This window comes from Caretta caretta, chromosome 19 (assembly GCF_965140235.1).
Source record: "Caretta caretta isolate rCarCar2 chromosome 19, rCarCar1.hap1, whole genome shotgun sequence".
Classification (NCBI taxonomy): Eukaryota; Metazoa; Chordata; order Testudines; family Cheloniidae; genus Caretta; species Caretta caretta.
The window spans coordinates 12,533,414-12,560,205 of record NC_134224.1 but is presented as its reverse complement, the minus strand read 5'-3'; the positions used below and the strand labels follow the sequence as shown (position 1 = coordinate 12,560,205).

The 26,792-nt window shown below is 45.8% G+C and overlaps 1 protein-coding gene across 1 annotated transcript in view; it reads right to left on the bottom strand.

Moving 5' to 3' along the window:
• Positions 1 to 26,336, bottom strand: part of EPB41 (erythrocyte membrane protein band 4.1) — a 191,792-nt gene extending 165,456 nt beyond the window's left edge. Inside the window, exon 1 of the mRNA XM_048825629.2 lies at positions 26,199 to 26,336. The gene's annotated coding sequence lies outside the window, so the exon portion shown is untranslated. The remainder of the gene's footprint in view (positions 1 to 26,198) is intronic.
• Positions 26,337 to 26,792: the final 456 nt, after the last annotated feature.

Here is a 26,792-nt window from a genome sequence, read left to right as displayed (position 1 = left end):
ATAAAAATGTTGGCATTTTGTGGGGCCATGCGGGTACTCATAGCAGTGCCGCTGATTTGAAGGTATACATTGTCCCCAAATGTGAAAGAGTATGGGTGAGGACAAAGTCTCAAAGTTCAGCCACCAGGTTTGCCGTGACATTATCGGGGATACTGTTCCTGATGGCCTGTAGTCCATCTTTGTGTGAAATGTTGGTGTAGGGGGCTTCTACATCCAAAGTGGCCAGGATGGTGTTTTCAGGAAGATCACCGATAGATTGTAGTTTCCTCAGGAAGTCAGTGGTGTCTCGAAGATAGCTGGGAGTGCTGGTAGCGTAGGGCCTGAGGAGGGAGTCTACATAGCCAGACAATCCTGCTGTCAGGGTGCCAATGCCTGAGATGATGGGGAATCCAGGATTTCCAGGTTTATGGATCTCAGGTAGCAGATAAAATACCCCTGGTCGGGGTTCCAGGGGTGTGTCTGTGCCGATTTGTTCTTGTGCTTTTTCCCCATGTTTATTCCTCCCTCCCCCCCGGTCTTCCTCACACATTCTTGTCAACTGCTGGAAATGGCCCACCTTGATTATCACTACAAAAAGTCCCCCTCCAGCCCCCCACTCTCCTGCTGGTAATAGCTCACCTTACCTGATTACTCACCTTACAGTGTGTATGGTAACACCCATTGTTTCATGTTCTCGGTGTATATAAATCTCCCCACTGTATTTTCCACTGAATAAATCCAATGAAGTGAGCTGTAGCTCATGAAAGCTTATGCACAAATAAATTTGTTAGTCTTTAAGGTGCCACAAGTCCTCCTTTTCTTTTTGTCTAACAACAGTGGCCAATGCCGGGTGCTCCAGAGGGAGTGAACTTAACAGGTAATGATCTAGTGATCTCTCTTCTGCCATCCATCTCCACCCTCTGACAAACAGAGGCTAGGGACACCATTCCTTACCCATCCTGGCTAATAGCCATTAATGGACTTAACCTCCATGAATTTATCCAGTTCTCTTTTAAACCCTGTAATAGTCCTAGCCTTCACAACCTCCTCAAGCAAGGAGTTCTGCAGGTTGACTGTGCGCCAAGTGAAGAAGAACTTCCTTTTATTTGTTTTAAACCAGCCGCCCATTAATTTCATTTGGTGGCCCCTAGTTCTTATATTATGAGAATAAGTAAATAACTTTTCCTTATTCACTTTCTCCACACCACTCATGATTTTACAGATCTCTATCATATCCCCCCTTAGTCTCCTCTTTTCCAAGATGAAAAGTCCTAGCCTCTTTAATTACTCATCATATGGGACCCGTTCCAAACCCCTAATCATTTTAGTTGCCCTTTTCTGAACCTTTTCTAATGCCAGTATATCTTTTTTGAGATGAGGAGACCACATCTGTATGCAGTATTCAAGATGTGGGCGTACCACGGATTTATATAAGGGCAATAAGATATTCTCCCTCTTATTCTCTATCCCTTTTTTAATGATTCCTAACATCCCATTTGCTTTTTCGACTGCCGCTGCACACTGTGTGGATGTCTTCAGAGAACTATCCACGATGACTCCAAGATCTTTATCCCGATTAGTTGTAGCTAAATTAGCCCCCCATCATATTGTATGTATAGTTGGGGTTATTTTTTCCAATGTGCATTACTTTACATTTATCCACGTTAAATTTCATTTGCCATTTTGTTGCCCAATCACTTAGTTTTGTAAGATCTTCTTGAAGTTCTTCACAGTCTGCTCTGGTCTTAACTATCTTGAGCAGTTTAATATCGTCTGCAAACTTTGCCACCTCACTGTTTACACCTTTCTCCAGATCATTTATGAATAAGTTGAACAGGATTGGTCCTAGGACTGACCCTTGGGGAACATCACTAGTTACCCCTCTCCATTCTGAAAATTTACCATTTATTCCTACCCTTTGTTCCCTGTCTTAACCAGTTCTCAATCCATGAAAGCATCTTCCCTCTTATCCCATGACAACTTAATTTACATAAGAGCCCTTGGTGAGGGACCTTGTCAAAGGCTTTCTGGAAATCAAAGTACACTATGTCCACTGGATCCCCCTTGTCCACATGTTTGTTGACCCCCTCAAAGAACTCTTAATAGATTAGTAAGACATGATCTCCCTTTACTACACGCTGTGCCATATCGGGCATGTAAATATCACCAGGTAGCATGCCATGCTAGCAAGCGGAAGTGATTAATACACATTCCTATAAAGGAGGATGGATCAGTGGCCTTGTTCAGACTCTAAATTCTTTTCAAGTGAAATTCCCTTCAGTGCAGAAGGCAAACACAAGGTTTATCCTTCATTTACATCTACACGCGTGCAGCGGTGTAAGAAAGATCAGAATCAGCCCCACAGTTTTCTAGACACTTCTTTTAAAATGCCATGTCCTTATGTGCCTTTCTGTGTTGTATCTAATATGCTTCTTGGGCCAGGGCTTGTTTGGCACACTGCACATTTAGCACAGTGCTGTATATACCAGTGTTGCTATGATACAATATAGCTATAAAATAATCCACAAGCTACCCAAAATGGGTGGCAAAAGTACAACTGAAAGCCACAAAAAAAAAAACCACACACTGACACACACCTCAAACTCCTCCCACACACGACACAAAATTAACCCCCTAATAAAACAGATGAGAACTTCCCACCCTCTGGCCCTGGAGGCAGCTACATGCAAGGTCTGCTGAGGATGCCAACAGAAGAAAGTCACAAATATGGAGGTCAGTCACCTGAGGAAGTCCAGCCACCATTCCCGGAGAGCAAGTCCCAGAAACAAAAGCATCCCAGCAGATTTTAAGTGCTGCAACCAAATACAAAGAGCGGGCCTCTTTTCTTCGCTATTCAGGTCACAGGCCAAATCTAAGTAGCTGGACGCCTAGACATATGCTGTGCTGGAAGTTTGCCTGCTACCTTCAGTAGAAACATGCATGTCATACAATATTATGTAAGTGAACAGCCTTATTCAGATGCACATGCCAGTTCCCCCTCCAGCAAACATAATAGCAAAGGACTTTTTCCTGCAGTTGTACCTCACACACTAAGAGGGTTGACTCTGTTGTGAATGCACTCGGGTTGTGTATGTGTGTGCACGCGCGTGTACGAGAGAGAGAGAGAGAGAAAGACTAACTCTGATCAAAACAAGTTTGGAGCTACTGATCAGTTGGCTGTAGCCCTGACTTTCACAGGTGCTCAGCTCCCACCAATTCCAACAATCCAAACAAACATATCCTTGATGTAGCATTTTGCTTTCACTGCTTCCCCAAGGAATCCAGAGTTTAGGGCTTATATTTTATTTAGTAGGAGATGCCCATTACACCTTACTTAAAGTCACAAGCCCTCTTGACAGGAGTGTCATTTTGAAAGCAAGCCTGTAACATCACTTGCCTGGTTAAGCCCAATCTGCTCCCATGTTCCCTTTGCATTCTTCAGTGCAAATGCTTCTTCAGTGACTGGCATTTCTGCATCAGCAAGCACCCAGATACATGCAGCCTTTTGGCTCCGGATTTCTGCTGTCCTACATCCCACTTTCTTGTGGAAGAGAGCAACCTTTACTAAAGGTGAAGCTTGTTTAATGCGTCAGAAGAATAGAATTTAAAATAATCAGCTAAAACATCACTGAGGCACCGCAATTTACCATCCTACATCGTCACCTCTGCAAGGCACCCAGGTACACAGAAAGACAGCTATGCCAAAAAGGGAGAGGCTCATTGCAAGGGGCTTTCATAAATTAACATAAGCGGTTCCAGACTGTGCTCTACAGGAATTCTTGAGGAACGCAGGGCCGGATTTCACATGTAACTGCTGAAGCCAGTGGAGTCAGACTGGTAGGAGATTAGAGAGGCCCATAAAAACGGTCTATGGTACAGTACAAAATTAGCACAAGACTCTACTCAACTCTTCAGTAAGAAGCAGAGACCAGAAGGCACTGTACTGTCACTACTCCCTCCCCATCTCTCTGCCTGTGGTTTGCACGCTCGTTTGTTACTTTTATAGTGACGTGCTGCTCACCTGTCTGCAGATCTGAGACTGCGGATCCTGGGGTGGCTTCGCCTCCAATCCTACCTGTCTCTTGCAGGGAGATCTCCTACATAATTGCAGCACTGATCCACCACCACCATTTTCAGGGGGAGTTTCCAGAAGGAGGGGCATGGGGAGAAAGTGGTTCTCTTTTCCCAGTGCAAAACAATTCTCACTAACAAGTGAATTATAAGTAGAACTGAAAGGACATCTTTTATTTCAATGGCAAGAATACTAAGCAATCCTGGCCGGCAAGAACAGCCTACTGATAAAGATGCTTTAATAAAAATATATCCAGAAATAGCAACATAAACTCATTCTCATTATCCAAAACCCTAAACACACATTTCACTTCACCTCCTATTTCATCACCACCACACAGACAACATATGCAAAGCCTGCAATTGCATAACGAACAATGCACCAAAGGATAAGCCAGGAGAGCCAACCCAGTTTCCTTTCAACTGAAAGGGATCACAGTTTAAAAAAAAAAAAGGCATATGGACCATTTATTTCTGCTCACTAGTAGTCTAACGAAGCACATACTCACCCAGAGATGAGCCAATCGGAGGAAGCCCGCCGGTGAAGTGCCATAATCCATTAGAGGACAGGACATGAAACCAAAGAGAGGGAGAGAAAAGACATTAGTTAATAAAGAGTTCCAGCTTTTAAAAAGACAACCACACCCACAAAAATCCCTTAAATCACATAGCCAAGTACTCATGGGTGTGAGGGATAGCTCAGTGGTTTGAGCATTGGCCTGCTAAACCCAGGGTTGTGAGTTCAATCCTTGAGGGGGCCATTTAGGGATCTGGGGCAAAAACTGGGGATTGGTCCTGCTTCAAGCAGGGGGTTGGACTAGATGACCTCCTGAGGTCCCTTCCAACCCTGATATTCTATGATTCATACCTATATGTTTTTACATACACTCTCCAAGAGTGTTTACTTGACTTTTCCAGGAGTGGAACAGATGGCTGAACCAGAGGTTCATATTGGACTATTTCTTATTAGTGTGCAAAGTTGTAGAAAAAAACAGTTGTGTTAATTAATGCAGATAATACTCCATATGGGGATGCAGAGTCCTGTGTTTTATCACAGCTAATACAATTCAGAGAGCGCCTCGGGTGATAATTTCACACACATGCACAGAGCGCAAATTTCAGGTCGCAAATATGAAAACAAAAAAGATTCAAGCACCAAGAGCCTGACTGAGCTAGAGAAATGCTGAGACTGAAAATTGGGGCATACTTCACTTCTCTTCATGCTGGGCCTGGATAAGCCTAAAAAAGATCAGTTACTGTAAAGGCAAACTCCATTAGGCATGGGGGTGGAGGGACTGAGTGAGTGAGTCTCCATCCCAAATCCAAATGAGTTTTGACTGAGCCCCCTAGTGGGCTTTTTAAAAAACATTTACTTTTTAATAAATTACCACTTCTTCCATAAAACCTCTAAATCCTAATCCTCTCCACACAGAAACTTTAGCCAAATACAAAGGGATTAAAAAACAACAACTGTTGCCCTATAAGGCACAATGCACTACCTGCTACTGCTCCCCTTCCTCCATCCTTTGTCTGTATGCTCTTCAGGGCAGGGACTCAGGATGCGTAGTGCTCAGTATACCATTTGGACTATATAAATACCGCGACAGCCACAATTTGTCATTTAGGCCACCAGAGTCTATGCACATTTCTCTGGACAACCAAGCAAACAGAGGCATCTTTAACTATTGTTTTCACATGCACGGGCACCACGTGCCTTTTATTTTGTTCTGTGAGGCCATGGCTGCACTATAGAGCTATACTTTTTAAACTGGCAAAGCACTCAGAGCGTAGATGCAGATTATACCAGCAGAACTGTGCTTTTACTGACATAGCTTAGTCCAGACACACACACACACAGCAAGACAAGCTGTATCTGCCAGGGTAAGCAGCATCTGCACTTGGGGCTTTTGCCAACACAGCTATATTAGTCAGGGATCACACCTCTTCACACCCTGCCCTGACTACCACAGCTGTGCCAACAAAAGCTCCCAGTGTAGACATAGCCCTAGAAGCTGGTTGTGTCACATTCCACCTATGAGTGTGGACATTTTGTGGCAATGTTCACACACCACTTTGGGACATTATGACACAAGAGGCCCGATTCTTTACTTCGGTTACACCTAGCACCACAAGCACAAAAACCCACCTGAATCAAGATGGTAGCAAGCGACACCAACTTTGCCCAGGTTTAAGATGTGATCAGGTGCAATGGCCTAATTTTGCACTGACTACCTTTGATTTATAGAGTCTAATCAATCACCACGCAACAGGGACATACTTTTAAAAGCTCAAAGCGGACTGCAAAATGTTACAGACGGATCTCACAAAATTGGGTGACTGGGCAACAAAATGGCAGATGAAATTCAATGTTGATAAATGCAAAGTAATGCCCATCAGAAAACAATCTCAACTATACATACAAAATGATGGAGTCAAATTACCTGTTACCAATCAAGAAAGATCTTGGAGTCATTGTGGATAGTTATTTGAAAACATCCACTCAGTGTGCAGCGGCAGTTAAAAAAGCTAAACAGAACATTAGGAACCATTAGGAAAGGGATAGATAATAGGACAGAAGATATCAATGTCACCATATAAATCCATGGCATGCCCAGACCTTGAGTATTGAGTGCAGTTCTAGTCACACCATCTCAAAAGAGATATATTAGAATTGGAAAAAAATATAGAGAAGGGCAACAAAAATTGAGGTATGGAACAGCTTCCATATGGAGGAGAGATTAAAAAAATTGGGATGGTTCCTCTTAGAAAAGAGACACCAAAGACAGGATGTGATCGAGGTCTATAAAATCATGACTCATGTGGAGAAAGTGAATAGGGAAGTGTTATTTACCATTTCACATAACACTAGAACCAGGGGCCACCCAATGAAACTAATAGGCAGTAGCTTTAAAACAAACATAAGGCAGTATTACTTCACACAACACAGTCAACCTGTGGAACTCCTTGCCAAGGGACGTTGTGAAGGCCAAAAGTATAACGGGGTTAAAAACAGAATTGGATACATTCATGGAGGATAGGTCCATCAATGGCTACTAGCCAAGATAGCTAGGGACGCAATCCCATGCTCTGGCTGTCCATAAACCTTACTGGCAGAAATTGGGATTGGATGACAGGATGGATCACTCAATAATTGCCCTGTTCTGCTCCTTCCCTCTGAAGCCTCTGGCACTGACCACTGTCAGAGACAGGATACTGGGCTAGATGGACCATTGATCTGAACCAATTATGGCCATTCTTATCCTGCTTTGGTTTTGTACATTAGAAATTTAGATCCTGTCTAGCTATTTTTTTTTAAACTACTATAGACTACTGGAGAATTAGTGGGAGATCCTTACAAGTACCAAGAGTGAAACCTGAACAATCTAGAGGAGGAGGCATTTTCAACCAGACTGTTAAAACACTACTCGTTGGTTTGTTTGCTTGTTTTTTAAATCTATTGAATTCAAGGACCTGGAAAAACACTTGGAGAAGAGCTCTCCTTGTGAAAAATTAAACCTCACTCTTCCTGCAGCTGAGGGCTGAGAAAGCTCCTACTCTAGTTCTCTAGCTCTGCCAGCATAAATAAGGGAAGACAAGAATTGATGGGCCAGCCTCTAACCCAGTGTAAACTGGGAGTGACATACTGATTTACCCCAGTTTAGGATATGGCCCAATATTCCAAAGGTAGTAAACAACCAGGAAGAGACCCTTTATTTTATTTTAAAGAGAAGAATTCCAGTTCTTTGTTATCCATCATAAAGAAGCCCAAAAGGACACATTCATTTTTTCCCTACCTTTGCAGGTCACTTTTAAAACTAACTTAAAAGAGCCCACGTGCGGTTTGAATTCCTAAGCTATATTAGGAAGCTAAACCACTGAGGCAGTAAGGCTGCTGACAGCAGGTCTGCAAAGCTACTCATTACTATGGTGACCAGGATTAGAAAGTATTTTAATCACAGCGTAAAAAATTTTCTCTTTGGAGCTGTACAACTTTTGGGGGAGTCTTAGCACAGTGACCTCAGCCCTCCAGTACCAGCTGTGACATTAGTCCCTAGAAGTCAGGCTCAGAAGCAACCCACAGCAAGGATAGGCTTCTATCTGTTCTGCATGGGAAGTCCACTACTGCAATCTGTAACCTGGATACTGTTCATAGCGGCTGTAATAAGCTGTGGAACCTTGACCTACTTTTTGCAAGAACCTGGACATAAAAAGGCAGGACTTATTAGAGTTACTTGTTTCAGGCATCACAATCCAGAAATAAAAACGGGCAGGTACAAACCAATCTTCTGTTTTTCACTGTACGCATCTCAGACTGGTCTTCAATTCTCTTCCGAAAAACCCATGATCATTATTTGTACTGTGGGAACACATAGAGGTGCCAGCTCCATTCTGCCAGGTGCCCCCCCACACACACACACTAACAGAGAGGCAATCTGTGCCTCAAAGAGTTCACTATCTCAGTTGCTTCTAAGGGCTCATCTACATAGCAAGCCACTGCCCTGCAGAACAGGGTGTGAATCGACAGCGCACCAGAGGTACCACTATGTCAAAGCAAAGCATGCCAAGCCAAACTCCAGGACTGACACCACATAGCAGCATCCACATGGGACACTGCCATGCTGCAATCTAGTGTGCTCTAGATTCACACCCTTGCTTGCTGTGCAGTAACTTGCCATGTAGACAAGATCTCAGATACAGAGCCTAACACTCTGATTCTAGTTCCAGGTGCGACACCCTCCAAATGAAGCAAGTCAGAGGCAGAGAGCTCAACCAGTGGAGGTGAGGGGGGGGAGGGGGGGGAAGAGAGACACTCAGATGTCCTCAGGCTAAGAGGCATTTCAGGTTAGCTAGAAGGACCTGTGATACAAGCTGCCTCCATCCACCTAGTGTCCCTCCCTGGGGGGACATCACAGCCTCATTGTAAAATCCAGGGTGTAGGCAATGCAGGGGCCTGCTTTGTATCTAGAATTTAAAGCACCTTCTCTCTCTCTCCACAACAAAAGCCCACACTTGGAAATTGGAAACCAGGTACAAGGGGTTGCCTCCCCTCCCCCCCCCACACACACACTTACTTTTAACCCTTCCCCATCACTCCCATCCAAGCCCACACTCCCCTTTCTCTCTCAGACTCACCCTGACTCCACCCCACTACAGGGCACTAGGGGAGGGGAGAGAGCTGACAAGTCATAATTTCTGCCCCTGGGACCTCTACCCCATGGGTACAGGGAAAGCTGGAGAAGGAGCAAATCTTTGCTTCGAAGAGGCAGGTGACACCTCTTCTTCCCCTACCAGGTGCTGTTCCCCCTGCATCTACTAGCTGGAGGGCCAAGAGCACAAGAGACTCCCACGCCAGACCCTGTCTCCATCTACTGACCCCAGCTCAGATCCCTTGTCTGGCAAGTCCTCATTTCATCAGCTATTGAGGAAGGGAATCTAAATTCCCTAAAGCAAAGGGAAGAAGGGAGAGAGCAGCTGCACTCAGCCTTGTTTCATCCCTGTTAAATGCCTAGACCCTACGCAACCATGGTTCTTTACAGATTAACAGGCTATTTGTACAGCGATCTGATGCAGAGTGGTATTTGGGCATGTGACCACTGCAAAGCACATGTCTACAGATTTGATCAATTGAACAGATGTAATGGGGAAAAACAAGGCACAGATCCCCAAAGAGCAGCAGCCTTGCCTGTACTGCACTAGGCCCCGTGTATTTAGAGTGTTTCTCTGGTTTGTGAGTACAGGAGTCATCCTCCTCCAGGATTTGCACCTCCTCTCTGGGCATGGCCTTCTCTGGGTCTGTCATCACTCCAAGTGTCAGCTACCTGGAGGCACTCAATTGTGACCAAAGCAATCCGAGCCCTTTGCTCCCTGGCAGAGGAAGCACAATCAAGGACAGACACTTCACTGTTGAAGGGCTGGTCTCACACATACACTTGTTTTAAGTCCCCATCCTGTCCCCGTCTGCCCCTTCCTTTAAGCCAAGACCATCTGTCCTCTCTCTCCAATAAAATCACAGCTCATTAGAAGTCAGGGAAGCGGTGCTTCTAGCAGACAGAGCAAAGGATTGGGAGACTGGTCCCCTGGGTTCTAATCCTGGCTCTGCCACACACTTGCTCTTCAACCCTACACATGTCATTTCACCTCAGTTTCCCCATTTACAAGTGGGGAATACCAATTCTTACCTACCTCCCGAGGGTGTCGTGAGCCTTCATTCATTGGCCAGCAAAGCCCTTTGAGATCCTTGGGTGGAAGGTGCTAACAAAGGCCTGTATGTTTCTATCTCTTAGTTTCAGTATACTGGCTCTCTGAAAGCCCACATCCTGGATCCCGGTGGCACTTCCTAGCCACAAAGCTGCCTGCCTGACTAAAATGTGAGCAGCTATTTCCAAAGCGAATGAGGCTGTCCTCCTCTGACCCAGGGAAGGTATCTGCAGGCAGTACTCTTCATGTTCACCTCCTGGAATAAATCCCAAGAGTTCTATCATCTCCCCAGCCTAGGCAGGGACACAGATGGTCTCAGAGATTAAAACATACAGGGAATTAACTGCCCTGTGCAAATGAGATTCTTCATTCAATTGCCAAGCGCGCCTGTAGATGATCATTATTTGTTGTGCTCAGGGCTGTAACTAACTTGAACTACAGAGCAGAGGCAGGTGTGTAGAAAAGGAAGACAGCATGGAAGCTACAAGAGAAAATTAACTCCTGTGCACATGGCATTTGTTTTCTCATTTCTTTAGTGTTTTCAGTAACCAGTTACAGACATTTAGCATTTGGGTGACAGAAATATGCAGTAGCTACTGTAAGAGAAACCAACAGAGCCAGTGCTGTGCTGGGGAAGAGACTCTGGATTTTCTCCTCCAGGGTTGCTCGATCTGTACCCTTTGCTATAGAAGAAGCTGCTGTGCATGCTTCGCTGGCTTAACAATAAAGGGTTCACTCCTAAAATAGAAAAAAGACTACGCTTTACAGAGTGACGGCTGATGGGTTCCTGCAGAGTCAGCTTTCCAAGTGTCAGTTACAAGAGTTCTCATTGCTGCCGACCCTACAGAAGCAATATACTGGCTTGTCATTATTTGTAGGAAATAGTGATGCTAAGGGAAGATATCTGGGCAAATTGTGGCTTGATTCTTGGCTCCAAGATCTCCTTTCTCCCTTGTAGATTGCCTCTTGGAGGCATTTCATCAGCCCCACATGCACATTCTGGTGCTCTTCAGAAGTACTTGACACAGAACAAGTACCCATCACAAGTGAGCGGTCAGCTACTCCTAAGTAGATCCCTACCACCAGTTTTCTGCCCAGATCACAAACATGCAGATTCTGCTTGGGTGTCAACCATGCTGTTAGAGACCCAGATAGACTGGCAGAGCTGGGGACTAAGGATAGGGGAGTTGAGGTCTTCATGGAGCTAGCATTAGCCAGTGCGGTCTTGCCTGCATTCCTGGAAGACTAAATTGGCCATCACACAGGAGCCAAGATTTTCAAGAGTCACTATTGACACTGGGTGCCCTGCCCAACATGAAACACCTTAGAAGGATCCAATTGTCAGAATGCTGAACACCCACCCTCGGAAAAATCAGGCGTCTTTACAGCATCTCATGGTAGGCACCCAAAATCACCATTGATCACTTCAGGAAGATTGCTACCAAAAAAAACACATACCAAGTCACAGTACTACAGCTCAATTTTTAAGACCCTATTTTGTACCACTTGTGATTTTTAAAAACTTTTTTGGACAGAAAGTGTCTCTCACTCAGCCCAGAACCAGTCAGTGTTTGCAAGGATCTGGTTTCAAATTATGCAACTCACTACAAACGATTCCCTCTTTTATTTAAAGCCTCCCTCCTACATCTGAGGAAATCCCCAAGCGGCACTGACCCCATCTGCCAGCCTGGAATTAGGCTACTCACAAGCCTGCAGATTGGACGAGGACAATCTGTACCATCCAGAAGAGGTTTACCTCCACATCACCGACACATGCATCTAGCACAAATATCAACAGTGCTAGAGAAAGCCACGTTACAGCACAACGTGGTTGAAGAGTGGGTCAGCTTCTGCCCTCATTCGTCCCCGTGCTGAACACTGAAGTTTGTGGGTTGCATGGGTGCAATTTAGGATAGAACCTGGCCTATCAGAGATTTATCATTACTAATTAAAGGAGCCTAAGTTCTGAAGGAGACATTTCAAATGCTAACTAAAAAAAAAATAATAATAATGTACCACCACCAAGATTCTTGGATAAAAGAGGCCATAGAAATGCAAAGCCCCTAAACACCGATGTATTGATCCTCCCACAGAGCCCTGAGGGGCAAGCGGTAGCACCATTTGAAAGAGGAGGAAACAGAGTAGGTAAGTGAGGTCACACAGTAAGCTAGGAATAGAAGCCAGGCATCCTGGCTACATTAGGCAATGCTGCCTTCCCTACTCTTGTTTTATCAGCTGCCATCTGCTTCAAGGTATAGAGCCATTATCTCCCTCTTTCTGGTTGCTATGTGTGGTCAGGAGTCATTTTAAATATGGAAATGCATTAGTGTATTAACAATACAATCAACTGCTGTAGCAGTGCGTCCAGCCATCAATCCACCCAGCCATTTCCTATTAGCGTTGCCAACTCTGACTGAAGCCATTCCAGGAGAAATTTTTTGACAATGTCATTTTCTTAAAATATCCCATTAAAATCTCTTGGCCTGCTTTCAATAGTCCCCGAGAGACGGATGCAGATTCTGGGAGACTCCAGGCCAATCCTGGAGGCTTGGCAACCTTATTTCCTATACCAGGCAGATCTGGCGTTCTGCAGAAGCCAGCATAGGTATCAGACTTATGACTGGGCTGCAGTGAGTTTACAATTTCTGTAGTAGTCTTCTACATCTGAGAGATTCTTCTGCACCTGTAAACATGTAATGCAACATCCTCAACTATTCCCAAACCACTTAGTTTACACAGCAGATGGCAGTACTAGACGGCTCAAAGGATTGGTAATGGCATTCGCAGCTCTGGATCTCTTGTTCAAATCTAGCTCAAATCGGTTGTGACAAAAAGTAATGACCATCTAGTAGCCTATGTGAAATGAGTTATAAATCACCTATAAGAAGATGATTTATTAATGTCTTCATGATGCCTGGGTTCCCAATTTTACTTTACTACGTACCAGGGAAGCAAAGGAGTGTCACACATTAAGATGAGGTGAAAAAAGTTTGCTGGTACCCAGAATTGGGCTTGTTTAAAAACAATGCTAGAGGGTTATATTTAACAAGAAATAAGCTAATAAATTAAAAAGAAAGAGGGGAACCATTTCCTAATTACCTATTTAAAAGTACAAGCAGGAGCAAAGAGCATTTTAATAAGGTTCGTTTATTTAATTGATTTCACAGGGTGTTGGGTGGCTTAATTGGTGTTTGTAAAACATTTGAGATCCTCAGATGAAAGAAACTCTACATGTGCAAATGTTAGTTATCAGAATTTGAAATAACTGACTAAGAATCAAAGGTGTCTGGCAGTCAAAGAGCGTGCACCCCAGAAATTTGCTCCACTCAGATTATTTTTACATTCAAGAAGCCCAGTTCTCACACCTCAGCCTCCCTATGCTACCCTGGCCCCCAGAAATGGCCCCTCAGAGAACAGCCAGGTGTGTAAAAAAGGATTCCCAGCTGGCTTACACCTACCAGATTGGATCTGTGCTGCCCCCCCACACCAATCCCCAACGTAGGGGACATTTCAAAAGCAGACAATCATCCAAAGGAAGTGCATCTAAGTGAAGTCTTTTAGAACCATCACCATCTAGGGCTGCTCTAACTTACAGCAGGAGCCAGTCTGCCCCTTGCAGGGAGCACAAGGTTGGCTTAATGACATCTTCACCCTCCGTTCTTGGCCTCAGCACAGGGTGGAAGAGGTTGAGAATCAGGGCCAGTTTTTACTTGGCACTTTCTAAGTTTGATCATGCACTTGGGATAGGAGCCCATACGATTGCACTCACCCCCTACCCTCCCCAACACACACAAGAGTGATGTTTCAGGATTTTCTCCAGGGTATCAGAGCGACAAAAAAACAAACACCACTAAGTGGATAGAGGAAGAATCCTGAGACCTGAGGCCAAGCCCTATAAAGCCGCACGAAGCTGCTCAAAAAATCTCTTGTGAAACATCATAACAGTTTCATCTGGGAAATGCCGAGGGACTAGATGCCACATACACCTGACTCTTCTGACTGGACTCTTTGCATCTTCCTCAGTACAGCCCAGAAATCAGAGCTGGAAGTGAACCCAAGAATTACAGTAAACTTTGAGTAGGAACAATAGCAAACAGGATTTGCCAAGCCTCTGAGCTTGTTTTGTAAGTCCCAGATGATGTAAAGCCCTGGTCTTCCAGAAGCAGTGTTGCCGGTTTCCCTCCCAAAGCCAGCTGGCAGAGTTCATACTACCATTACGCCAATGCTGGAATGAATGCAATACAGCTCTTTGTATACAAAATACACGTATGTGCGCAAAAGGTGCCTCGTTGCTGTTTTGTACCATGAGCGGCTGTTTGAATATATTGCCAGTGACTATAAAGATTGCAATGACAACTAAGCAGCTGTGGACTAGGTATTTACCTTTATTGCTATTTAATTATCTTCCCAGGTTATTTTAATAGTATTTTTTTATTATAAACTAAAAAAAGAAGTGTGAATTTTACACTGTAATAGGCACCCAAATGACAGCCCTGCAAAGTGAGGTCCCTTGTGTATCCAAACAGAACGCAGGGTACAGCAGTTTCCTCCGCATTGCCATGCCAGTATGTTACACCCTCTAGCCGACAGGGAGGCCACTCCTGGGCGTTCAACATCTATTCTGTCCCCATGGTCCATCCAATCCTTGGCTTTTCTGCCACAACTGCCAGTGAGTGCCCAGTTAATGTCAGACAACTGTTATCTGCGCAACTGTCCGCTAGGAAATTAAAGGAGATGCCAACAAACTCATTCCACATATGCCACCAAAAAGCCATCAGACAGCAACATCTTTCAGTCACCACTAGCCTCGGCTGGATTTGAGCTGGCATCCCAGTTGAGAGACACGCCATATCCATTACCAAACCTCTAAATCAAGTCCCCTTAGCAATATGTTTTTGCAGAAGCTCAAGTCCCCTATGTTTTTCTAACTGAGCTGTAATGAGGTGGAGAGTTTTAACGCAGTCCTGAAAAGAGACCACGTTCCTTGTTCTCTGCAGCTCTGCTGTTTGGGGCACTCCTCTGCTGTCTCAATGGTTTTCAAGAGGGAAGAACTACTGGAGGAATAAGCACCCAAATGTTCTATGTGAGCAGCTCCTGTTCACAGCGCAGGGGACTGGAGACCCTAACGTTCACAGTCCAAACTAGAAACAAGTAGCTCCTTCAGCCTGTCCCATCAGCAGCCTCTAGTGGGCAAACAGAACAGATAGCTCTACATCCTCTTTTCTAGCTCCCTGGGAGAGAAAGAGCTGGGTAAGACTGCCACTTTGAGGTGGGCAAAGCCTAAACAGACTATTACCCCCAAGACCCTGCCATCAACTACATGCCTTCCTTGCAGACAGAAATTCTGATGGCTGCCAGCATGGCGTGTCTTTTCCAGTCTTCTCTACAAGCAGAGGTACCTACCAAGGATGATGCTCTACCCATAACACCCAGCAGAAGTAGCAGGGAACTATCATGCTTATCCCTGTTTGCTCAGTCAAAACCAGGGCCAAGCGAGCAGCATGCCAGTAGGAAGTGTTGAACCAGCTGGCCTTCCAGCATGAAGGACCTGTGAGCAAGTCAGCCACACCCTGGGGCACAGGATCAGGAGGAAAGCTGAACGTGGGGAGCCCAGCACAAGGTTAAAACCGCCAGATTCTGCCTGCATGGCAAAGGGGTGATGGGAAGAAGAGTCTCATGAAGAGCACAGGTATCTGACTTCAGGTGTGTGTGTGCGCGCGTGCAGCAGAAATGGCTTCCAGGGCCCCATGCACCCTTTGACAGTTTTCCACGCAGCACTGGCCTCAGACACTGTGAGCTGGTTTACAATTACTTTTAGACTTGCTTCTACTCCCAGGAGTGACTATGCGAGAATGGCATCTTTTCACTTAATGACAGGTTTCAGAGGAACAGCCGTGTTAGTCTGTATTCGCAAAAAGAAAAGGAGTACTTGTGGCACCTAAGGTGCCACAAGTACTCCTTATCTTTTCACTTAGCGGGCGCAACAATGCGGACACAGAGCAGATCAGCTGACTTTAGTGTCTTAAGTAATAGTTCAGCCCCCTCAGGGCCAATACAGTTGGATTCTATTCCTCCCCAAGCATCATCAACAGAACTATTTACTCTAAGGCCTTGTCTACGCTGAAGATTTGCCCTGAGCCCAGGCATCAAGGGCAGTCCGCAGCACAAATCCACCAGCGCTAACTCCAAGTGTAGAAAGGGTAACCTCTTATCTACAGGTTTCAGAGTAGCAGCCGTGTTAGTCTGTATCCACAAAAAGAAAAAAAGGCACTTTAGAGATTAACAAATTTATTGGAGCATAAACTTTTGTGAGCTACAGCTCACTTTATCTACAGCAGCACAACTGACTCCTGCTTAAAACCAGAGGTACCAGTACAAATCATCATTTATAGCAGTCTACCCTGCCTGCAGCAGGGGTTTGACTCCCAAAGTTCTGGGTGAGAGTTCTGACAGAAGAGTTTTACTTTAAACAGACTGCATTTGAGAGGTGGGTCCCTGAGGAACAGACATGGAACCATATGGTGCCTTTTGAGAGTCACTTCAGAGCCTTCAAAGGGAGGTTCAGTAACCCCTTCAATTTCTGAACTTTTTGTGACCAAATCTTTTAGCTTTTTTCTCCTGCAGTTGATTGGGATTGCATAGCCAGAGTTAAAGTGTCACTTGAAATGTAAAGCAAGTTGTATATCGGCAGAACATAGCTAGTTTGATGCCAGAAGAGGGAAAACAACAGTTTCACACACCTGCACCTTCTTCCTCTGGCGAACAGCTAGTCAGATAGTAACTACAGATCAGGCCATCAGGAGCACCAAAGAACTGTTTAATTAGACATTAGCTTAAAAACATCCATATCCTAGAACACAATCACCTCTATCTCCATTATCCTCAAAACGACCTCCACAGGTCAGCCATCAGACAGCTGCAGCGGCCCAGGAGCCAGCAAACAGAGCTATAAACAGGGGAGTTTGAGTGGGAGTTCTGTTGGAGGAGAAGGTATTTGTATTTGGTTTTGTATTTGTCGTATTTGTATGTGGAGAGGCTTGTAGGGGCTTTGTGCTGGGAGAGAAGCTGAGCCCTGATTGGGGGCGGGGCTTCTGAGTAGGGGTCCTAAAAGGTAGCCAGCCAACCAGCGGCAGACAGCTGCAGCAGCCCAGGAGCCAGCAAACAGAGCTGTGAACAGGGGAGTTTGTGTTGTGGTGCTTATTTGGGGTTTGTGTTTCCCAGATTAACAGGATTTAGGTGGGAAGGCTATGAGATACAGAGGCAGCAGTGGGAGTGACCCATGTAGTGGAAGACACAATGAAGATGACTGGATGTGGAAGCTGCGGTATGTACATGGTCCTGGAGGGGGGTACCTGGTAAGAGTTTTGTCTGCATGAAATGCCGCCTGATAGAGCTGATGGAGGAAAAGATCCGAGGTTTGGAGATACAGGTGGAAAGTCTGGTTGAGTTTAGGAAGGGGTTTGAGCAGATTGTGGAGCAAAGACATGAGGTACCTGAAGGAAAAAGCTCAGACTTGCAGATGGAAGCAGGGCTGGGGAGTTCTGAGGGGAGACTGGGTGAGGAAAGTGGTCAGTGGAAGCATGTGACTAAAAGAACCAGGCAGAGGAAAAGATGGGCTAGTGAAGAAGAAACAGAGCTCAAGAACAGGTTTGCAGAGTTGGAAAATGAAGGAGCTCAGCAGGCAGTCGCTGAAGGTGGAAGGACAAGGAAGAAGAGAAGAGCGGCTAGTCCTATAGGAAAAGGGGAAGAGTCAATGGAGACTACACCAAATATGAGCCCCAGGAGGATACAGGATGGGTTGAAGAGGATTATAAGGGAGAGTAGGAATGGAAAGAACTTGCAGCCAAAGGGAACAGAGGATAGACTGGAGAATAGCACCGTCACCAGGAAAAGGCAGGTCTATATGATCGGGGACTCTTTACTAAGAATAGACAGGACTGTAACCAGAGCTGATCCAGAGAATAGAAGGGTGTGCTGTCTTCCAGGTGCTAAGATACGGGATGTAGACCTGAGGTTGAAAAGGATCCTAAAGGGAGCAGGAAAGAACCCCCTAATTATCCTTCATGTAGGAACAAATGATACGGCTAGATTCTCGCTGGAAAGTATTAAGGGAGACTATGCTAGGCTGGGGAAGACGCTTAAGGAAATTGAGGCTCAGGTAATCTTTAGTGGGATTCTGCCTGTTCCTAGAGAAGGGCAACAAAGGTGTGACAAGATTATGACTATCAACAGATGGCTTAGGCAGTGGTGCTATAAGGAGGGCTTTGGGATGTATGGCCACTGGGAGGCATTCATGGACAGTTCCCTCGGGATGGACTTCATCTGAGTAGGGAAGGAAATAGATTTCTAGGATGGAGGCTGGCACAACTGATTAAGAGAGCTTTAAACTAGGAATTTGGGGGAGATGGTTGGGAGATGTCCAGGTAATCTCCATGCCGGATTTTAGCATTGAGAGGGAAGAAAACAAAGAAAGAAAGGATACAGCCATGGGTAGGAGAATGTATATAAGGAGGAAGGGCAGTGTGGATACCAGTCTAATAGGTTATACCGGCTGTAGAATAACCGTGCTTAATAGGGTACAGGATGTGAGCGAGGCCAAACAGCAAAAATTAAGATGTTTATACACCAATACGAGGAGCCTAGGTAACAAAATGGAGGAACTAGAGCTACTGGTGCAGGAAGTGAAAGCAGATATTATAGGGGTAACAGAAACATGGTGGAATAGTAGTCATGACTGGACTACCGGTATTGAAGGGTATGTGCTGTTTAGGAAAGACCGAAATAAAGGTAAAGGTGGTGGAGTAGCATTGTATATCAAGGATGAGGTAGAATGTAAAGAAATAAGAAGCGATGGAATGGATAAGACAGCGTCCGTCTGGGCAAAAATTACATTGGGGAAGAAAACTATTAGAGCCTCCCCTGGGATAGTGTTTGGGGTGTGCTATAGACCACCGGGATCTAGTTTGGATATGGATAGAGCCCTCTTTAATGTTTTTAATGAAGTAAATACAAATGGAAACTGCGTGATCATGGGAGACTTTAACTTCCCAGATATAGACTGGAGGACGACTGCTAGTAATAGTAATAGGGCTCAGATGTTCCTAGATGTGATAGCTGACGGATTCCTTCATCAAGTAGTTGCTGAACCGACTAGAGGGGATGTCATTTTAGATTTGGTTTTTGTGAGTAGTGAGGACCTCATAGAAGAAATGGTTGTAGGGGATAATCTTGGTTCAAATGATCATGAGCTAATTCAGTTCAAACTGAACGGAAGGATTAACAAAAATAAATCTGTAACTAGGGTTTTTGATTTCAAAAGGGCTGACTTTCAAAAATTAAGGAAATTAGTTAGGGAAGTGGATTGGACTGAAGAACTTATGGATCTAAAGGTAGAGGAGGCCTGGGATTACTTTAAATCAAAGCTGCAGAAGCTATCAGAAGCCTGCATCCCAAGAAAGGGGAAAAAATTCATAGGCAGGAGTTGTAGACCAAGCTGGATGAGCAAGCATCTCCGAGAGGTGATTAAGAAAAAGCAGAAAGCCTACAGGGAGTGGAAGATGGGAGGGATCAGCAAGGAAAGCTACCTTATTGAGGTCAGAACATGTAGGGATAAAGTGAGACAGGCTAAAAGTCAAGTAGAGTTGGACCTTGCAAAGGGAATTAAAACCAATAGTAATAGGTTCTATAGCCATATAAATAAGAAGAATACAAAGAAAGAAGAAGTGGGACCGCTAAACACGGAGGATGGAGTGGAGGTCAAGGATATCTAGGCATGGCCCAATATCTAAACAAATACTTTGCCTCAGCCTTTAATAAGGCGAAAGAGGATCTTAGGGATAATGGTAGCATGACAAATGGGAATGAAGATATGGAGGTAGATATTACCATATCTGAGGTAGAAGCGAAACTCAAACAGCTTAATGGGACTAAATTGGGGAACCCAGATAATCTTCATCCAAGAATATTAAAGGAATTGGCACCCGAAATTGCAAGCCCATTAGCAAGAATTTTTAATGAATCTGTAAACTCAGGTGTTGTACTGTATGATTGGAGAATTGCTAACATAGTTCCTATTTTTAAGAAAGGGAAAAAAAAGTGATCCGGGTAACTACAGGCCTGTTAGTTTGACATCTATAGTATGCAAGGTCTTGGAAAAAATTTTGAAGGAGAAAGTAGTTAAGGACATTGAAGTCAATGGTATATGGGACAAAATACAACATGGTTTTACAAAAGGTAGATCGTGCCAAACCAACCTGATCTCCTTCTTTGAGAAAGTTACAGATTTTTTAGACAAAGGAAACGCGGTGGATCTAATTTACCTAGATTTCAGTAAGGCGCTTGATACCGTGCCATATGGGGAATTATTAAATTGGAAAAGATGGGGATCAATATGAACACTGAAAGGTGGATAAGGAATTGGTTAAAGGGGAGCCTACAACGGGTCATACTGAAAGGTGAACTGTCAGGCTGGAGAGAGGTTACCAGTGGAGTTCCTCAGGGATCAGTTTTGGGACCAATCTTTTTATTACTGACCTCAGCACAAAAAGTGGGGGTGTGCTAATAAAGTTTGTGGATGATACAAAGCTGGGAGGTATTGCCACTTTAGAGAAGGACTGGGATATCATACAGGAGGATCTGGATGACCTTGTAAACTGGAGTAATAGTAATAGGATGAAATTTAATAGTGAAGTGTAAGGTTATGCATTTAGGGATTAATAACAAGAATTTTAGTTATTAGCTGGGGACGCATCAATTAGAAGTAACGGAGGAGTAGAAGGACCTTGGAGTATTGGTTGATCATAGGATGACCATGAGCCGCCAATGTGATATGGCCGTGAAAAAAGCTAATGCGGTCTTGGGATGCATCAGGAGAGGTATTTCCAGTAGGGATAAGGAGGTTTTAGTACCATTGTACAAGGCACTGGTGAAACCTCACCTGGAATACTGTGTGCAGTTCTGGTCTCCCATGTTTAAGAAGGATGAATTCAAACTGGAACAGGTACAGAGAAGGGCTACTAGGATGATCCAAGGAATGGAAAACCTGTCTTATGAAAGGAGACTCAAGGAGCTTGGCTTGTTTAGCCTAACTAAAAGAAAGTTAAGGGGAGATATGATTGCTCTCTATAAATATATCAGAGGGATAAATACTGGAGAGGGAGAGGAATTATTTAAGCTCAGTACCGAGGTGGACACAAGAACAAATGGATATAAACTGGCCACCAGGAAGTTTAGACTTGAAATTAGACAAAGGTTTCTAACCATCATAGGAGTGAAGTTTTGGAATAGCCTTTCAAGGGAAGCAGTGGGGGCAAAAGATCTATCTGGCTTTAAGATTAAACTCGATAAATTTATGGAGGAGATGGTATGATGGGATAACATGATTTTGGTAATTAATTGATCTTTAAATATTCATGGTAAATAGGTCCAATGGCCTGTGATGGGATGTTAGATGGGGTGGGATCTGAGTTACCCAGGAAAGAATTTTCTGTAGCATCTGGCTGATGAATCTTGCCCATATGCTCAGGGTTTAGCTGATCGTCATATTTGGGGTCTGGAAGGAATTTTCCTCCAGGGCAGATTGGAAGAGGCCCTGGAGGTTTTTCACCTTCCTCTGTAGCATAAGGCATGGGTCACTTGCTGGAAGATTCTCTGCTCCTTGAAGTCTTTAAACCACGATTTGAGGACTTCAATAGCTCAGACATAGGTGAGGTTTTTCGCAGGAGTGGGTGGGCGAGATTCTTTGGCCTGCGTTGTGCAGGAGGTCAGACTAGATGATCATAATGGTCTCTTCTGACCTTAGTATCTATGAAATCTACTTCAAATGAATACACTGGCATACTTTGAGCTTTGGTGTAATATGACTAGAGATTGCTTCTAGACAATTGCCATGTCTCTCTGGCTAAAATCAAAGAGGCAGCAGTTATGATAACATCACACTAGCAGTTCAGGCCATGAATCAGAAATTACTTTCCTTCTAAGAAAGAAAAGAAGTACTTGTGGCACCTTAGAGACTAACAAATTTATTAGAGCATAAGCTTTCGTGAGCTACAGCTCACTTGCATCCGATGAAGTGAGCTGTAGCTCACGAAAGCTTATGCTCTAATAAATTGGTTAGTCTCTAAGGTGCCACAAGTACTCCTTTTCTTTTTACGGATACAGACTAACACAGCTGTTACTCTGAAACCTTTCATTCTAAGCTGACACTGTCAGGCACTCGCTACAAAGGTTGGCCTTTGGGATGAAGTTTTGCTTAAAAAAGAGGTAGGTGAGAGAGAAAGTAACAATTCAAAACATTATCAAAACACAGAAGAGTCATTTCATGCTTCGAGGAATCCAGATTCTTTGGGTAACTCAGCATTACAGTTTAGAAGCAGCATGTGCCGAGTGCTTTGTGAAGAATGCCAGGGAGCTGCCAAGCTTGAAAGAAACTGGTTGAGGAAAAACTATAATTGAGTTCAGTGACTGTCCACTGGAGTAGCCCTGCATTTTTGTTACCGATTCAAGAGCGTATGGATTGTGGTTGTTTAGACAGCCAAACACTGAAATAAACAAGATGAGACTCCCCTTCGCTCAACCCACACACAGGTCTCTAGTCTCAGTATTCTCACCTCTGTGAATGCACATAGTGGGCTTGATCCTGCCTAGGGCACATGCCAAGCACTGTATAAAGGAAAGGCTGGGTCAATAATGCTGAGCAGAACAGGGAACACACAGAACCTCAGTCCTGCATTACAGACACTGCAGTATGCTTGCCAAGTTTCTCCTCCCTGATAGCAGAAATGAGGACTAGGAGGGGGATCATGTAACAGTGGTATGTCTACACTCCAATTGGACACCCGCAGCTGGCCCATGCCATGCTCCCAGCGCTCGTGCTGCAGGCTGTTTGGTTTAGACACTGGAGCTCCAGTTCTGGGACCTTCCCACCTCGCAGGGTCCTGGAGACCAATCTACACCACAATTAAACAGCCCCTTAGCCCAAGCCCGAGCCAGCTGGCATGGGCCAAACACAGGTTTTTAACTGCAGTGTAACAAGTGTCTCATTGGCACAAGGAGGCACGTACTTGACCCCATGCCTCTCCAGACATGACCCTGCCCCCCCCCTTTTTTTTTTTTAACCTTGAACCCTCACCAGCCCAGGAGCAGCCAAGAAGGGGCTCAAAACTTCTGACTGATGAATTTGAAAGATTAGTTAGTGCTAAACCTAGTTTTCTCCCTCATGTGGCATCCACTCACTCCCATGCTGGAGCACAGCAACCGTGCACACCCTGTTGCACCCCAATGTAAGGGTTTATAAGGGCAGGGGATGGGTTACAAAGGCAGCAAGAGTGGCACTGTAGCCTGGTATTAATGCAGAAAAGTTAACCCCACCAAGCCTCTCTCTTTGTGCAAGAGTTCACTGCTGCTTCCATAGAAATCAATGGCAATCCTGACTTTAGTGGTGCAGGACTGGGCTGTACGTTCCATGCACAGGTGAATGCTGGGGATGGACAGGGCTTTCCCTTACTTCTGTTTTGTGGCAACGGGATTCATCTTTCCAGACCTCTCTGCACAGCAACTGACAGGACAAAACTGCTGGGTTCAACAGCCTGTTTAAATCCCAGGAGCCAGGCATTTCTCTCCTGGAAGCTACAATGGGCTTACATGTTTTTAATAGCTGACTAAGGAAACTACACAGGATCTTTCCATCCATGACTGCTTGTATTTATTCTAAGGGCAAAGGGGAAAATAATGCAGTAGCTGAAAAAACCTTTGGGCCCGGTTTTATGGGTGCCCAGCCACAACTCATGAAAAAGGAGCACCCCTGGGGAAAAAAGTCAGGCCCCGTGTTTGGAAGCTGGTCAGCCGAAGTCTTCTTCTGTGTAAAGAGTTAATATACCACTAAATATGCAATGTGCATCTTTAGGTGGAGATAACTATGTGGAATATACCAACACTGTAAAATATCCCCTCATAACCTAAATATAGATCAATATGTCATTTAAAACATTCATAGGTATTTATAACACACCCAGTCACCATGGCATCTAGGTACAAATACCAACACAGCCTAAACCACAATGTATGGAGCTTTTGCTGGTGGCCCTAGACGGATGGTTAATCACATGGCACTGACTCCGCCTCCAGCAGATCGATCACATTAAGGGACGCTAAAAATACATCAGAATGTATTTTAAATATGACTTTCCCATGCAAGCAATTGCTGCACTTGTCACAGGTTTACTGTGAGAGGGAAGGTATAATTCAATGGCTCCATTAAGAGGTTATTTATACTTTGTAAACATTTGAGAACCCCTGCTCTCCTTGATCCAACACTAGAATACGTAACTCCCAGAATTCTTCTGCCATACTTCTCACCAAATACTAAGTTTTTACAGGCTTGTTTATTGACAGCTCGGCCATTGGCGCGACCTACACCACAAGTTATTTGTCAGCCTTTCTGAATTTACTCACAGCTGAAGATAAAAGTAGTCTTGCACTCTTAGCAGAGTTTGCTTTGCAACCAGTGCAGGGTTTATTTTATCCTCTTCAGAGGCTGTTGGATGAAGTACAACATGAAGTTGGGCTGGTTTATGTCTGCAAGCAGCCAGAAGGAGGAGTGTTTTTCTCCAAAAGACAGAGAGGGAGAGAGAAATTCCGCAGTGCTGCCCTGGCATGAGCGTACCTCTGAACGCAACAATCCGGTCTCTTGCACACCCCCACAGCGCCAACTCCTTCCCTGCCTTGCTAGGTCTGCAAACTCACAGTGCATTTTAACATTAGCACTCAGGCAAAGAGAATTATATAAGGGGGGGGGGGGGAATGCAGGAAGATGAGAGAAAGAAAGCTGGAAATGGCATGATTAGCTAGAATAGCAGATACCACACTGCAGGGGCTGCCCATAAATTCAAGCAGGAACTTTCCAGCCCCTTGTGCATAAAGTTGGGAAAACTAGAAAATATCCTGAAAAAGCTGAACATATACAGACAGGATCTTGTCTAAGAGTTAAAAACTAAGTGCATTGCTTACAAAGCACAGCAATTCCCTGTGACTGCTGAGTAATGGCAAATGTCACATAGCCAAAATACCAGAGATGCAAAGTCATTCGAGCCCTCATGTCTTCCCAGAACCACCAGTGTGTTTGGCATACCCCAGTTGAGGCAACAAGTCACTAGTGGCATATCTCTTCTCCCCCTCCCCTCCGATCCCCCATACCCCGCTAGAAAAACAAGGCAAGCAGACAGGCGGGGGGAGCGCAAATTATCCCTCTGCAGGCATAGCAAGCACAACCCCAGACCTGGGCTCTTCCCCCACCCACCTCCCCTGGGTATTCTCCCCTTAGCAATCCCACGGACCATCCTGTGCTCCAGTATGCATTTCATGCCCCCTTGGGTACCCTTTGCCCACCCAGCCCTCCCTCCTTTGAGCCACCCTGGGTCTCTCTCTTTCTCTCCTGCACCCCCCTAACTCCCCTCCCCAGCTCTCAGGACCCTCCCCCGATCTCCCTGCTAGTCCCCGGGAAATTCTGGGGGTCTGACTCCCAGAGCCCGATTTGAGTATGCTGATCCGAGAGTCAGCCCCCTAATTCCCTCCCCCTCTGAAAAACCATGGGTCCCTGCAGTCCCTCTGCACTCCCAAGGCGTCCCTGCCCCCCTGCAGTCCCTCTGCACTCCCCATGGGTCCCTGCAGTCCCTCTGCACTCCCAAGGCGTCCCTGCCCCCCTGCAGTCCCTCTGCACTCCCCATGGGTCCCTGCCACCCCTCTGCACTCCCCATGGGTCCCTGCACTCCCTCTGCACTCCCCATGGGTCCCTGCAGTCCCCCTGCACTCCCTCTGCACTCCCCATGGGTCCCTGCCCCCCTGCACTCCCCATGGGTCCCTGCCCCCCTGCACTCCCTCTGCCCTCTCCAGGGGTCTCTGCCCCCCGGGCCTCCCCCAAGTCCCGCAGGGGGCCCTGCCCCCGCGCTGTTTACCTGAGCCGGGCACCCGGGGCGGGGCCGCGCACCCCGCACGCAGCCCCCCTTGGCCTCGTCCTGTCGGAGACGCCTCTCCCCACCGGCCGCTCCGAAACCCCCTCCACCTGCCCGGGCTGGAACCCTGCCCCCTTCTGACGTCACGACATCGCCCTGGCCCCACCCCGGGCCTCGCCATTGGCTACCGCCGCCGCCTATCAGCCGAGGGAAGGCGGGACCTCGGGGAGGCCGCTGCAGTGGGCGGGGCAGGCAGGTGGAGATGCGACGTCAGGGGTGGGGGCGGGGCCAAGGCAGGCAGCTCTGGCCACGTGCCCAGCCAGGAAGGGGCAGAGGTTCTACCCTGGCTGGGGGCTGTGATAGCCAGGGCTGGGGGAGGGGAGGCAATTGGCCCCGGGGCCCCAGAACATGGGTCAGTGGGTCAAGTGGGAGAACGGGACGGGGGCAGGGCCCCAGCACACATGATGTTCTGGGGCCCCAAATTTCTCTCGTTCTTGCAACAGACCCTAATTCAGTGTCCGGCAGGAGCAATATTGCCATCGGCTGGGCTAGCAAGAGTCCAGCCCCCAGCAGCCACAGCCCAACAATCGCATCACA